This window comes from Corapipo altera, unplaced genomic scaffold (assembly GCF_003945725.1).
Source record: "Corapipo altera isolate COAL_440 unplaced genomic scaffold, ASM394572v1 61305, whole genome shotgun sequence".
In the NCBI taxonomy this organism is placed as follows: domain Eukaryota; kingdom Metazoa; phylum Chordata; class Aves; order Passeriformes; family Pipridae; genus Corapipo; species Corapipo altera.
In genome coordinates, this window is record NW_020884909.1 from 4,917,238 (window position 1) to 4,930,862 (window position 13,625).

Here is a 13,625-nt window from a genome sequence, read left to right on the forward strand (position 1 = left end):
TTTTTTTCCTTTTAACTTCTGTATAAGAAGGCAAAAGCATTATCCAGACAGCATTGATCTCAGCTCTAGTCATGGCCCAAACTTGTCAGGTGATTTTGGGAAGCAAATGAGGTAGATGGAGAAATGCTTAATATCACTTCCCTTGTACTTCTTTTCTTAGACAATAGGTCTACGAATTATTTAGGAAGTATTTACTGTGCCCTACACTGATGGATGCAGTTAACAAACAGGACAATAATTTGGTCAAAACTGACTAAAGCAGGATCTTGTTGTACATAAATACCCTGTAACTGAAGACAGAACAGTTAGACCAAAACAACTAAGATCATTGAATAAAATTATATTGTTGTTATTATAAAATCTTTCAAGTAAGAACAGTGTCTTCATAGGAGTTCAAGCATTAAATAAACCCCAGATGTCATATCACATGAAAGACATTTCTAACCTTGATGGTTATTATCAATGTCTGTTCCACTTAATTTTTCCTCCTTCAGTATTCCCCTTTTTTCTTCATTTCTTTTCCTTTTCTACTCCTCAAATACAATATTCCTAGTATTCTTCTGGGTATGTTCTGTGGCCAACAGCCTAACAGATTAACAATACAAGCAGCCAGATCAAATGCACTGCTACCATCGCTACTTAATTACCGTTAATTTGCTCTCTGTTTCTCATCTTGCATTCATTGCAGCACAGAACCCAAGCAGTCATAAGAACAGAGACATTTTAATACATTAGGCACATCCAACACTCTTCTTTCTTTTTCCTTTTTAAATTTCATTCTCTGTCCTCTAGAAATAACTTTGAAGCAGCAGCTTTGATGCAGATCAAAGTGAAGGCTATTGCACAAGCCTCAGAGCTACTGAGGTCTGATATCCAGACTGGACCCAACTCACAGGGCAGTCTGCTGTCTCCCAGGGGCTCAGGTAAGGGACATTACTGGAAAACTCCCCAGTCTAACAAGGCCCTCTGATTACCTTGCACTATTGGTTGTTCAAACTGGCAGCAGTGAAATAACAAAGAGAAGTCCGAGGGCATTCAAAAGAGACTTCAGTGCCCAGGGAAAATTGGTAGAGGGATCAAGAGCACAGGTAATGATTCTCTTGATCCTTCTGTTAACAAGGAATAATACTGATAGGAATAGGCTGATCTATCCGGTCAATGAGTGCCTCTGAGGTTGGTGTATTTGGAAAATATTGGGAATTTTGACCATGGGATGAACTACTCAACACCTTTCTCAGAGGTGAAAAAGAGTTCTAGCACAGGAGCTGGTTGGGGCTCATTTTCAAAGCTTTAAACTAAGCTTGGAATGGGGAAAGAGACAAAACCAGGCTTGCCAGAGATGGGCAATGGGATAGTGTGACAAAACTTGAAGGGATGAGCACTCATGGAATCCCTCAGTGTGCTTCAGGAGGTGTTGGCTACAATGTACCACACCTGAAATGTTCCTATACCAATGCACACAGCACGAGGAGTAAACAAGAGGAGCTCAGAGATTTGTCCCAGTCCCAGAGATTTGGTATCATTGGCATAAGTGAAACCTGAGGGGATGAGTCCCGTAACTGGAGTGCCCTGTTGGATGGTTCCAGGCTCTTCAGCAGGGACAGGTAGGGCAGAAGAGGTGGAGGGGTGGCACTGTGTGTAACAGAAGGGTTAGGAGGTATGGAGCTCACAGCTGGCAGTGGCACAGTTGGGAGCCTCTGAGTATGAATCAAGGGGCAAAAAAATTATGTGGATGTCACTGTGGGAGTCTGCTATAGACCTCTCAGCCAGGACAATAACACCAATGAATTATTCTTTGAGGAATAATTCTAAGGGATGCTTCCAAGACAGCTGCCCTTGTCCTTATGGGGGACTTCAACTTCCCAGAAATTAACTGAAAGCATCACACAGCTGGTACAACATGGGTCAGGAGACTCCTAAAAAAAATGGGTGACAACTTTATGGGATAGGCCCTAAGTAAACCAACCTGGAAAGATGCCCTCCTTGATCTGCTGCTTGTCAACAGAGTGCATCTCATGAGCAAAGTGGAGATTGGTGGCCTCTTGGCTACTGTGACCACAAAGTGATTGAGTTTAAAATCTCTGTTGATAGGAGGAAAAGTGCCAGCAAATCTCAGCTCTGGATATGAGGACAGCAGACTTCAGACTACTCAGGGAATCAGTAAGTAAGGTTCCCCGGGAAAAACTTTTTGCACGTGCTGGGATGCATCAGAAATGAGGTTCGCCAGAAATGTGAGGGACTATTGAGGGACTCTTTTTATTAAAAGAGTTTTTTCAAATACATTTATGGCAAAAGACAGTATAGAAATATCATTGAGAAATATTGTTACAGGATGAGGACGGTCACCTCACAAACAGTGACAGAGACAAGGCAGAGGTGTTTAATGCTTTCTTTGCCTCTGCCTTCAACACGGATGATGAACCAAGGAGTTCTCAGTGCCCTGAGCTGGAGGACCACTGACTGTCAGAATGATCAACTCCCAGTCAACCCTGAAATTGTGGAGGATCTGCTGCTCCAGCTGGATACTTACAAGTCTATGGGGCCTGTTGGGATTCATTCCAGAATCCTCAAAGATGTGACTGATGTCATCACAAAACCTCTCTTGATGATTTTTGAGTGGTCTTGGGAATCCAGAGAGGTTCCAGCTGACTGGAAGCTGGGAAACGTTGACCTGATTTTCAAGAAGGGCAAGATGGAAGACCCTGGAAATTACAGGGCTGTCAGTCTCACTTTAGCACCTGGTGAAGTTATGGAGAAGATTATTCTGGGAAGTATTGAAAAACACCTGGAGGGCAGCGTTCTCACTGGTCACAGCCAGCACAGCTTCATGAGAGGGAAGTCCTGCTTATCCAACCTGATCTCCTTTTTATGGCAAGGTAACCCACATAGTTGACCAAGGGAAGCCAGTTGATGTGATCTTTTTCAATTTTAATAAAGTTTTCGATACTGTCTCTCAGAGGATCCTTCTGGACCAAATGCCCAGCCCACAGCTGGATAAACACACCCTGTGCTGGGTGAGCAATTGGCTCACAGGTTGGGCACAGAGGGTAATAGTGACTGGGGAGACATCAGACTGGAGGCCTGTCACTAGTGGGGTTCCACAGGGCTCCATCCTCGGCCCTGTGCTCTTCAACATCTTCAGAAATGACTTGGACACAGGACTGGAAGGGACACTGAGGAAGTTTGCAGACAATACAAAACTAGGAGGAGCTGCTGACTCCCTCAAAGGCAGGGAGGGACTGCCTCTCTTGCAGAGAGACCTTGACAAATGAGGGAACTGGGCAATCACCATCATAGGAAGTTCAACAAAGGGAAAGTGCCAGATTCTGCACCTGGGATGGGGCAACCTGGGATGTAAGGACAGAATGGGAATGAGAGGCTGGACAGCAGAGCCGTGGAAAGGGCCCTGGGGGTCCTGGTCGGTGGCAAGTTGAATCTGAGTCAGCAGTGCCCCGGCAGCCAGGAGGGCCAATCCTGTCCTGGGGGCATCAGGGGGGGGATTGTCCCTCTCTGCTCTGCTGTGGGGTAGCCTCACCTTGAATACTGTGTGCAGTTTGGGGCACTGCAATATAGGAAAGATATTGAGCTATTAGAGAGTGTCCAAAGGAGGGCAACAAGTATGGTGAAGGGCCTTGAAGGGAAGCTGTGTGAAGAGCGTCTGAGAGCACTTGGTGTGTTCATCCTGGGGAAGAGGAGACTGAATGGAGACTTCATTGCAGTTACAGCTTCCTTGTGAGGGGAAGAGAAGGGATAGGTACTGAGAGGACCTGAGAGAATGGCCTGAAATTGTGTCAGAGGAAGTTTAGGTTGGATATTAGGAAAAGGTTCTTCCCCCAGAGGGTGGTTGGGCACTGAAGAGGCTCCCCAGGGCAGTGGGCACAGCACCAAGCCTGACAGAGTTCAAGTGTTTGGATAATACTCTGAGGCACGTGGTGTGACTCTTGGTGATGGTCCTGTGCAGGGCTAAGGGTGGGACTCAATGATCCTTGTGGATCCCTTCCAACTCAGCATATTCTTTGATTTTGTAAAAACTATTTTTTTCTGAAATTCTGAGCAGCAAACTTGTATAGAGACAATATATTACTAAAGAGAAGTTTAGGGACATTAGAAATGGCTGTCTGTGGATTTGTATAGCTTCTTTGCTAAATTAATTCACATCCTCCACTTTACCCTGGGAGAGATTTTATTTCCTAATGCAGCATTGAGTTATAAGGCCATTTTTAAGTGCCCTTTGAAATGCGAAGTTCATGAGGCCTTAGTTACGCTGCAGTTTTTTCTATTCTCTCTTCATAATTACACGATTCTGGAAAATTTTTTTTATTTGTTCCTCTAGGACAGCTGGAGTGAACAAAACCCACTTGAAATGCAGATAGTGCCAACAAGTCACACAGAGAAGCACACCTCATTGGAGAACAAGAAATGCCATACTGCAACAGGTTGTCACCCATGCTGGAGCAGTAAGGAGAGAGCAGCAGTTTTATAAAACAACAAGAGCTATACTTATTTGGCACATGCTGACCCACTGCCTGAACTTCAGAAAAATAAGAATACTCCTGAAGGTTTTCCTCAGCTCAACGTTAGTGAGGGTGTTTTGAAACTCAAGAATGGTCAGACCTGTCCTTTCACCTTAAATAATAAATAAATAAATAGCCACTGTTATCCATTTCTGCAACTTTTTACACACTCTAGGGTTTACAACTAAATGTAAGTGTATTTCCTTGCTCTTTAAGCTGAAGATATTTGAAAAAATAAAGTTTCATCTGGTTGTTTTCTAGGTTTACTGGCTGTTCTGTATTTCAGTATTATATCCCACTTCAAAATTCCCTTTATAAGTAAATGCTCTCTTCAGCTGCAGTCTGTGGAATTTCTTGCCCTGAAAGAGTCATTTACCAGACACAGAATTCTCATTTAATGGATACTGAAGTGGAATGGTAGAATCTAAAAGTCAGACTTACTGGCAAGGTTTTAATGACAGAGCAGCTCCAGGGAGCCCACTAGCTGAATATCACAACATCAGTTTAGCTGTGTCACTACAAAGCTAGGGACTAAGTAGCCTTAGGCACTCTGTTCAAAATACATAGGTTAAAATATATTGTTGGTTCTCAGCATTTGCACTTTAAGTGAAAATTTCTAGGTTTGAATAAAAATCAGAAAGTACGAAAGGGTGTTTCCAAAAAGTAGTACCTCTTCCTGTCTCTTCACTAGTCCACAAGTAGAACAACTGTATATTTTATCTCTCAGTGTTAAAGTCTCCCAAACCCTCTTCATGTTTCTAAATACTGACATAAGCTGATCTGGTTCCTGATAAACCTACAGTCAGGAGACCAGGGCAAGCATCAATCTGCTCTTGATCCTTTTCTCTGAGGAAAACTGCATAGAGCCATAAAAACATGGTAAGAAGGATACAGATTTTAGTCTTCTTGCTTTTGCTGCTATTATAGTGACACCTGCTGTCCCATTCCCATTTTAAGTTAGAAAAGCCTAACAACATGATAAAAGTGGCAGCCTCAGAATAAGAACTTTTACTGCAATTGTAAAAATTACAGTAATTAATTGTAAAAATATTTCCCCAAAGCCCATTACATAGTCTGGCTCACATACACTGACACATTTTCAGGTGTGGTGGGTTGACCCTGGCTGGATGGCAGATGGTTACCAAAGTCAGAGGGAAGGGAGAGGAGGAGGGAGAGGGAAAGGGAAGGGAAAACCTGAAGGCTGTATGAGGCCCAGTGTTAACCTAACAAGCCTAAATACCTAAATAGGGAACAAAGTCCCAACATGTTTACCAGTTTGACAAAATGAGTAGTTTTTGGGTCCCGTTCAAGCAGCACAAATTTAAATGCTATCTGAATTTTCAAAGCCTGATCACCACCTGTATACACCCCTTAATCAGACATGCTGAGTTGATGGTTTAGGTTATAACGTCAGTTCAATTAATCTTTGCTTTCCACATACCAATGGCACATGATGCTGCCTTCTATGCTAAAGTAGGTAAAGAACCATTTTTTTTGTTTTTACAAAGCAGAGGATAAGGAAAAAAAAGGAGTTCCTAAGGGCAAGATAAATCATCACATATTTCTCTCATTTAATAGGAGATATCACTTCCAGCCATGATGTAAGCAGGGAAAGTAGCAGACTTTTCTCCAGTGTGGCAGCATGTAATTGGTGTGACTGATAATCTAGTAGAAGAGGAAATTCACAGACATATATACACATATTTATGTTGTCAATCTGACTGAAGGGAGAAAAACACCTCATCTCCTTGTGCAACGGGGCAACGTACAGGGAGAAAAGCATCCCTGCTGCACCCTGATCATTTCTCTGAAGCACTGAAGCTCTACACAAAATAAGAAAAAAAAAAATTTAAAAATAACGATTAAACAAAAAAACCAGCAACTGATGCTGGGTTTGAGATCCACCAAGAGCAGAAGCAGAAGCCTGCCTAGGGTTGTTGTTTTAATGGACCGTGGCCTTGAAGTCAGGCGGTCTCAGCAGCACTTAACGACGGAACCGTGTAAAATTCACTGTGAAACACGTTCTTTAATCACCTCCATTGCAGGCAAAGGTTTGTTCCTCCATACAGCCACGTCCTGCGCTGACACCCAGTGGCTTTAGATAAAATAACATCAGGCTCAAAGCGCAGTGACGGACACCTCACTGGTCCAGCACCTCAAGAGCCCCCTGCCCGGGGGTAGAGCAATTAGGGTTGGTTAGTGGTCCGAGATTCTGACGCAGACTCGCTGTCAAGCGGTTCTTGCTTCAACACAGCACCTTACACTTGCTGCCTTCCACACCACCACGCGTAAATCTCCTGAGCGGGTACAGACCACGTCCCTGAGCAGAGGGCAGTGTTTGCGCACACGGTCAGAAATCCTTGCACATCCAGCAAAGGAGATGCTGCAGACAGGAGTATGGACACACCTAACTGTTATCTTATTCTGTAAATTGAGATTTTGAAGAAGTTCACGACAGTAAGTTGAAAAATGTGTGATTATTCCAGATTTCACCAGATGTGATAAAGATGCTCAGGCAGATACTTGAGTCGTACAAAGCCCAACACATGTTTTCATACCCTTGATGAAATGAGTTCACCATTCTCAGCACAATACAGAACAGAATGAATGGCAACAGCTAATAAGATAAATAACATCCTGGTTTAGCAAAGAATCCAATAGAGGAAGGACTAAGTCTTAAAATCTGACTATTTGAGATATTACAGAAGTCTCATTAACCCAAAAGCAGAGGAAAGTTTGTGCTATACTTTTCTGGAAAAACTAATAAATTAAATTCTAGTTTAGGACCTCTTTTGAACACAGAATAGAGACTGTCTATTATCTAAACTAAAATTATTGTCTAAAGTGAAATTTCAGTGCAAGAGAATAAGAAAATAATCACTGGAAAGAAAAATGCACTAAGTAGGAAAGTAATGTTTATTCTCATTTTACACATCAAATTTTTTAAAATTGCCCCTAACTGAATCCAAACAATGACTGACACACTATGGCACAAATTCCCATATCAAGTTAAAGAATTATGGGGTTTGTTTTCATGGACATATCCCACCAAGATATTTGTTACCAAGTCCATCATCTGCACTAATGTACTACGTGTGATCTCTATCGAAAGCTGGCAACACAGAACACATGGACTTAACAGAATTTGGCATATTATATGACAACCTATATATATGGTGTCATGTGCTGAGGAAAACATAAATATGTTAGATAGTTTTTTGTCGATGGAGAAGGCTGGACTTGGCAAATACGTAATCATTTCAAAGAAAAAAAACCTTTAAAAAAGGGGGACCCCAGTGAAAAGGAGCTATTAATGTCATTTGCACAGCTCACCTCTGCAGACTAATTTTGGAGTGAAAGGGGGAGACACAACTAGCTTCCAAAATATTTCTCTTATGGTAAAGCCACCAAATCTGTATCCAAACGCCAAAACAATATGAAGAGATAAGTGGAAACAGTGACTATTCAGAATCAGGAGCAATGCTTGTAGGTACTGCTGCAAACTCTGAATCTGCTGTTAGTGATAAGCTAGAACCTTATGCTGTTTCTGTTTTGGCTTTTTTTTTTTTTTTTTTAACTCCTTAAAAAAGTGCTTGACCTAAAAAGACCTTCACAGCTGTTACATGAAATTTTTCCTTCAGCAATGTTCAAACCTATCTGGAGCTGGGAGATGAAGTGAACTAAACAAAGCTGAAAATGCCCCCTCTCTCACTTTGCATCTCTGTAGAGGCAGCAGATTCCACCATTATGTGCAGTGACTTCTCAGCAATTTGTCCTTCTGTGCTTAGGGGAGTCCCTTTTCTAAATCGACACCCACAAACTGGCAGTGTGGGGGTTTGCTTTGGAGAAAACTAAGCCTGGATTCTCTGTTAAGCACAAATCAGTACTGCTTTTGTAAGAAGCGGAGGAAACAAACATCCTACAAGTCAGGAGGCATCCTTGGTATAACACATGCCAGAGGCAATACGTTTCTCCATCTTTTCTCCCCTCTTGCAATAGCACAGGTTTCTCATTTGCAATTTCATTGGCAACCACTCAGCAACTTTGTCAACTGCAGCAATTTTGAAGGCATCAAAATTTGGGGAAAAGTCGTGTCTAGATTTCCCAGCTATGGGACAATTATTCGGAAGAGACTAAGGAAATTCGAAGTCTGATGGTCAAACACCTTTCTATGAGAAAGCACTTCCAGTGATACAAATGTGACTTTCTAATTTCAAATCTCTACCAATTTTCTCATGCCAGCATCCAAACAATGCAAACATAAACCCAGAATTTTACCTGGTGGTGAAATACCAGAAGCTCTGAGGTTCAAAGTGGACCTTTGTAAGCAGATTGAGGCATTTAGCTTTTAGAAAGAACCTTATTCTCACAGCCCAGCATACCAACACACTCTTCTCATAATTTTCCATTCTGTTCAGTGTGATATATTTAGAGCTTCTGGTTTAAAAATATTACTTGCAACCATTGCTAGTCCCCCAGAAAAAAATCACCCACCTGTCATTTATAACTGGAAGAACAGGACTACTTAGGCATCTACACCCTACTAAAAGTACTGCTAGTTCAGTTCCTAAAAACCGTTGTGAGTCTGACCTTCTTCTCATTTCTCCTTTCATCCAAAGCTGACAACGAAATTGGGTACAAAGTGATAAAGAGGTGAAAGACGAAATTTCAGATCTGGAGAACGGTGAAAGAACTTGATCTCTATAGAAAATCAGAAGTCTTGGGCATTCCAGGGGAGTTGGACAACCTCCAACCAGACCTGCTAGATACTAACAGTTGTCAGCTTGTGTGCCATACAAGACCATGCTTGATCAGGAAATCATATGAAAAGTTATGCCAGGTGTGGATATCCTCATGCTAAGCAACCTACTCACTCTATTTCTTTCATGGTGTCAGCTCCAGGAGAGTCATATCTTTACAAACGGAAACAATTTAAAAAAAAAAAATTCTATCAGCAAGAAGTATCTGTTTTTCTTCATATTCTTCAAAGGGAAGGCAAGAAATGGGAATGGTGTTTTCACGGTCGCCTAATAGGAATTGAAATATATGCCTGACACTTGACTTCCCATCTTCGAGAACCTATTAGTCTAGGAGACTTTTTCTGAATCACAGCAATAGCTCTAAATACCTGCACTAAACACCTGACTCTTGGGTAATATCACTGGGGTGCATTAATTATATTAAAGGCAGCAACAAGGCTCTATAGAGAAACAAGGAAATCCAATAACAGGTGAGTAGTGTCAGGCTGTACAATCAGGGCTTCAGTGCTGACCCCTCATACTGCAGTTATGCTTCATCTCTACATCACTGGCTGACACGCAGCCAGTGCATCTCAACACCATCCTACTGTCTCTCAGAAATACCTGAATGATGGGCAGAACCAGACAGGCTGTGTGACAAGAGGGAGAGCTACTATTAAAGAAGGAATACAGACGTTTCAGAAAACTTCACAGCAGAAAGTGGAGAGTCAATAACTAAGCAATTCCAGATACGGGGTAGAAAACTGGAATCCTTTATTGAACATGCGAACGCAATTTAAGGGCCTTGGAGGTTGGACATGTTAATGAGGAGGACAAGCTATGTTAATTAGGGAATTACACAAGTTTTTACTGCAGTTATCCAATAGGTTAATATTTCCCTCAACCAAAATTATAGGGGGGTGAAGAGGATTAAAGGGTTTAGACATGGTCTGACACAACCATCACAAAATCCTTTCTTATTTTTCTGCAGGAGCCAGGCTAATCCATAAGGTGGAATCTTCCACAGGTCTTGTGAGGAGGGTCCAGTCCTTCAGGTCATGGGATTCCTGTCAGCCCCTGTTTTCCGAGGTTTACTGTTTTGACCCACTAAGCTCCTTCCTGTAGATATTATATTTTGGGATCCAACAGCAGAACCAGGCACAGGATGAGCTCACAAGTACTCTGGGACCTCAGAATCTATCCAGAATCACTTACTGCCTGAGCCGTAGCAGAATGATGCCTGTAACATCAGCTCTGCCAAGAACCTGGTTTGAGCCATGGAAAGGTACAGCTCTCCACGCCTTCTTTCCTTTGATAAATCAAATGTGAACAGAACAAGATTTTTCATACATTGAAATGACCCAAAAACACAGGCAAAGAACAAAATCTCACACAGATTTTCTACGGCCAAAGTTGTAGCCATAGGCCAGAGCAACTCTTCAGAAGTAATACTAATGCAACTGAGAGACCATAGCAAGCCTACCACCGGCTTTGTATTTCCCCATGAAATGTAGGTTGACATTTATAGTCCTGAGCAAAGTTCCAGCTGACTGGAAAACAAAAAGCTGAACAGGTTTAGAATAACTAAGATGACAAAAGAGCTTCTTGATTCACTGAAGTAAGGAGTTGGAGGGAAAATCTTTTATCTCGATAGCAATAAAGAGTCCATTCAGAGGAGTTACTTCTCAGTTAGGCTCTGATATTTAATCAAATTATAAACCCGTTTTCAGATTGTGTGAATCCTCCTCCATGGGGTCACCCACAGCTTGATGAAGCTAACCAAAATCTAGGAAGGAGAGTGAACCTACCACGTCTCAGCCTTCGCAGATTCAGCTGTGGCTGAGGCTGGAAAAGTAATGCACATCGCTGCTAATCAATTTCTCTCTTTTCTCCACATCACCAACGTAATATTTTCAGGGTTTGGTGGTGGGGAAGGGGGTTGTTTGCTTGTTTGTTTGTGTCTCTGTGTATGGTGAGGTGGGATTCTGTTTGTTTGTTTGTTTTGATGCCTTAGAGTTTTTGATTTTTTAATTTTTACAGACTTTAGAAGTAGTTATGTAGTGAATGTAGATTTTAAATGTAGCTGCATTATATTTCTCATGGTGTCATATCTTTTACCAGTATTTTCCAGTAAAAGTAACAGCAGTAGCTTAATGGTTGCACACACGAAACCCTGTCCCATATCAATCCCCCTAAAATTCCCTTAGCTGTTTAGTCTTCTTTTCAATGTGGAATTGCAGAAAACACCTTAACACCTGCAACCCAGGAGATGTAAACACAGGAACAACGACCTTCAAGCCTGGGACTTTGGACTCAAAGGACTCAACGTGCTCCGAGTGGGATGAAGATGATGAAAGACGGGTCCCAAACTCTCCTAGACTCAATTCCCGAAGGAGTGTGCCAAGGTGTGGAACGGGGCAGAACCTGGGGGAGTGGGTGAATGGGAATTGGATGGACATAATTTTAAAATTGTAGCACCCGGGTCGGAAGGCACACGAGGTGGTTTGTATTCCCGGGGCCTGGAGGCTCTTTAAAGCTTCTGCTCCCTTATCTTATCTCCTACCTAATTTGGCCTGGAGTCTTTTTTCCTCCTCGATCTTTTAGGCAACAGTTTTAATTGTTTCAATTTAAAAAAAAAAACCAAAACTGAAAGTGTTTTTATACTGAAATGGTCTTTCCAATTGTTTTTTTCCTACAGAGACTCATTAGTATCTTGTGCAGAAACATCCATTTCAGCTAATTTCCTTTTTTTTTTTGTTAGAAAAAAAATGTGAGCAGCAAAGTTTTTGAAGAAGTTATAATGGGTTGCTTAGGACTTCAAGGTGTTTCCTGTGCAAGCTGAAACTTATACGTTGCTGTCAAGCTCTCCTTTGCATGACTTCACAGACAGTTCTCTTTGTGGCTCTCCAGGCTTGATGGAAATTAGTGTTTTTTCTTCCAGATATTTTTACACAGAAGCTCTGTATTACATCTGGATTTCTCCTATGCAGCCAGAGTATCTGGCAAAATGGAAATCAACCCATTTCTTGTCTAACTCTCAGAATACATCGATTAAAAAGCATAGGGTAGTCAACCAAAGAGGGCCTTTGATCTCTTGCTCCATCAACTGCCTACCAAATAGCTTTATTTCACCAATAAAACATCAAGAGACTTGTAAAGAATTATTTTACTGTTGCATCTACATCAACAACAAAGGAATGCACAAAGTTAACCACCATTTCTATGACAGATGCTTTGCAGTGGGGTTGCTTTCACTTAGGAGTGAAAAAGTATTTTACACACTTTTCAGGCAGGAAAAATTCACTTTCATAATACAAAAATTAAAAGAGAATTTATGCCAACCTTGCAACCTAAAATGAATATCTAACTAGAAGTATATTTTTTAAATACTTTCTGATTTTATACGGGCCGCAAAAAGCATTAAGTTCTACTGTAAGAAGGGGGGTGGATAAGATTTTTTAAGAAACTTTCAAGTGAGTGTTCAACACTCAAACAACAACACTATATAGATATATATTTTCAATCAATTGAAACACAGATATTTCATAGGCTTTAAAAAGGCATATCTGGAAGTACAGATAGAGATGCCAAATAACTAAGCTACAGCGGAGTCTGAGAATAGAGAGATCTGAAAACAAGCTGGCTGGAAAATACTGGCATGAGCAGACACTGTTTCCTGACCTCATGTTCTCACAACAATTCTGCAATGCCTGGCAGTACCTAGAAATGTAACTATTGCTGGGAAGACACTTTTTTTCTTTTCTGGGAATATGAATCACACACCGTTCAATCGGCAATATTTCAGAGAGAAGCTCGAGAAAAAAATCACTGCTGAGATATTATCAGTTGAGAAATAGCTATCCTCCTATGGCACTGATGCAGCTAGTACAGTTTCTGGAAAAAGGGACAGAGAATGGATGTTTTCTGGAAGTCACCTGAGACAGGCTTAAGCTCTGCATCTAGCATTATTATTACTAAGAAATATGTTCTGTTAACAGCAATGTATTCAGATTAATAACAAAGTCCTAATCAAAAAAATGGCTATGTTTTGACTTTGGTAGGAAGGAACAAATCTTCTAAGAGATTCATCATCAGTGAGGAGACCCTCCCTCCCATGCATTGCCTTGATTTTACCCAACTTCTACAAAAATGTTTGCTCTGGGTTCCTAAAATATGTGTGTGACATCAATGACATCACTGGAGCTTATACCCTAAATATCAGGTAACTGTAGCATAAGATGCCCTACAACAAATGACACTATTTTCTTTGTGAGACAAATGTTCTTTACTTCCAACATACATTTTAAAGGAAAAAGTCAAGGTTCACAGCTAAACAGTACCTAAAGAGCTAATGGCACCCTGTGTTCAGGGG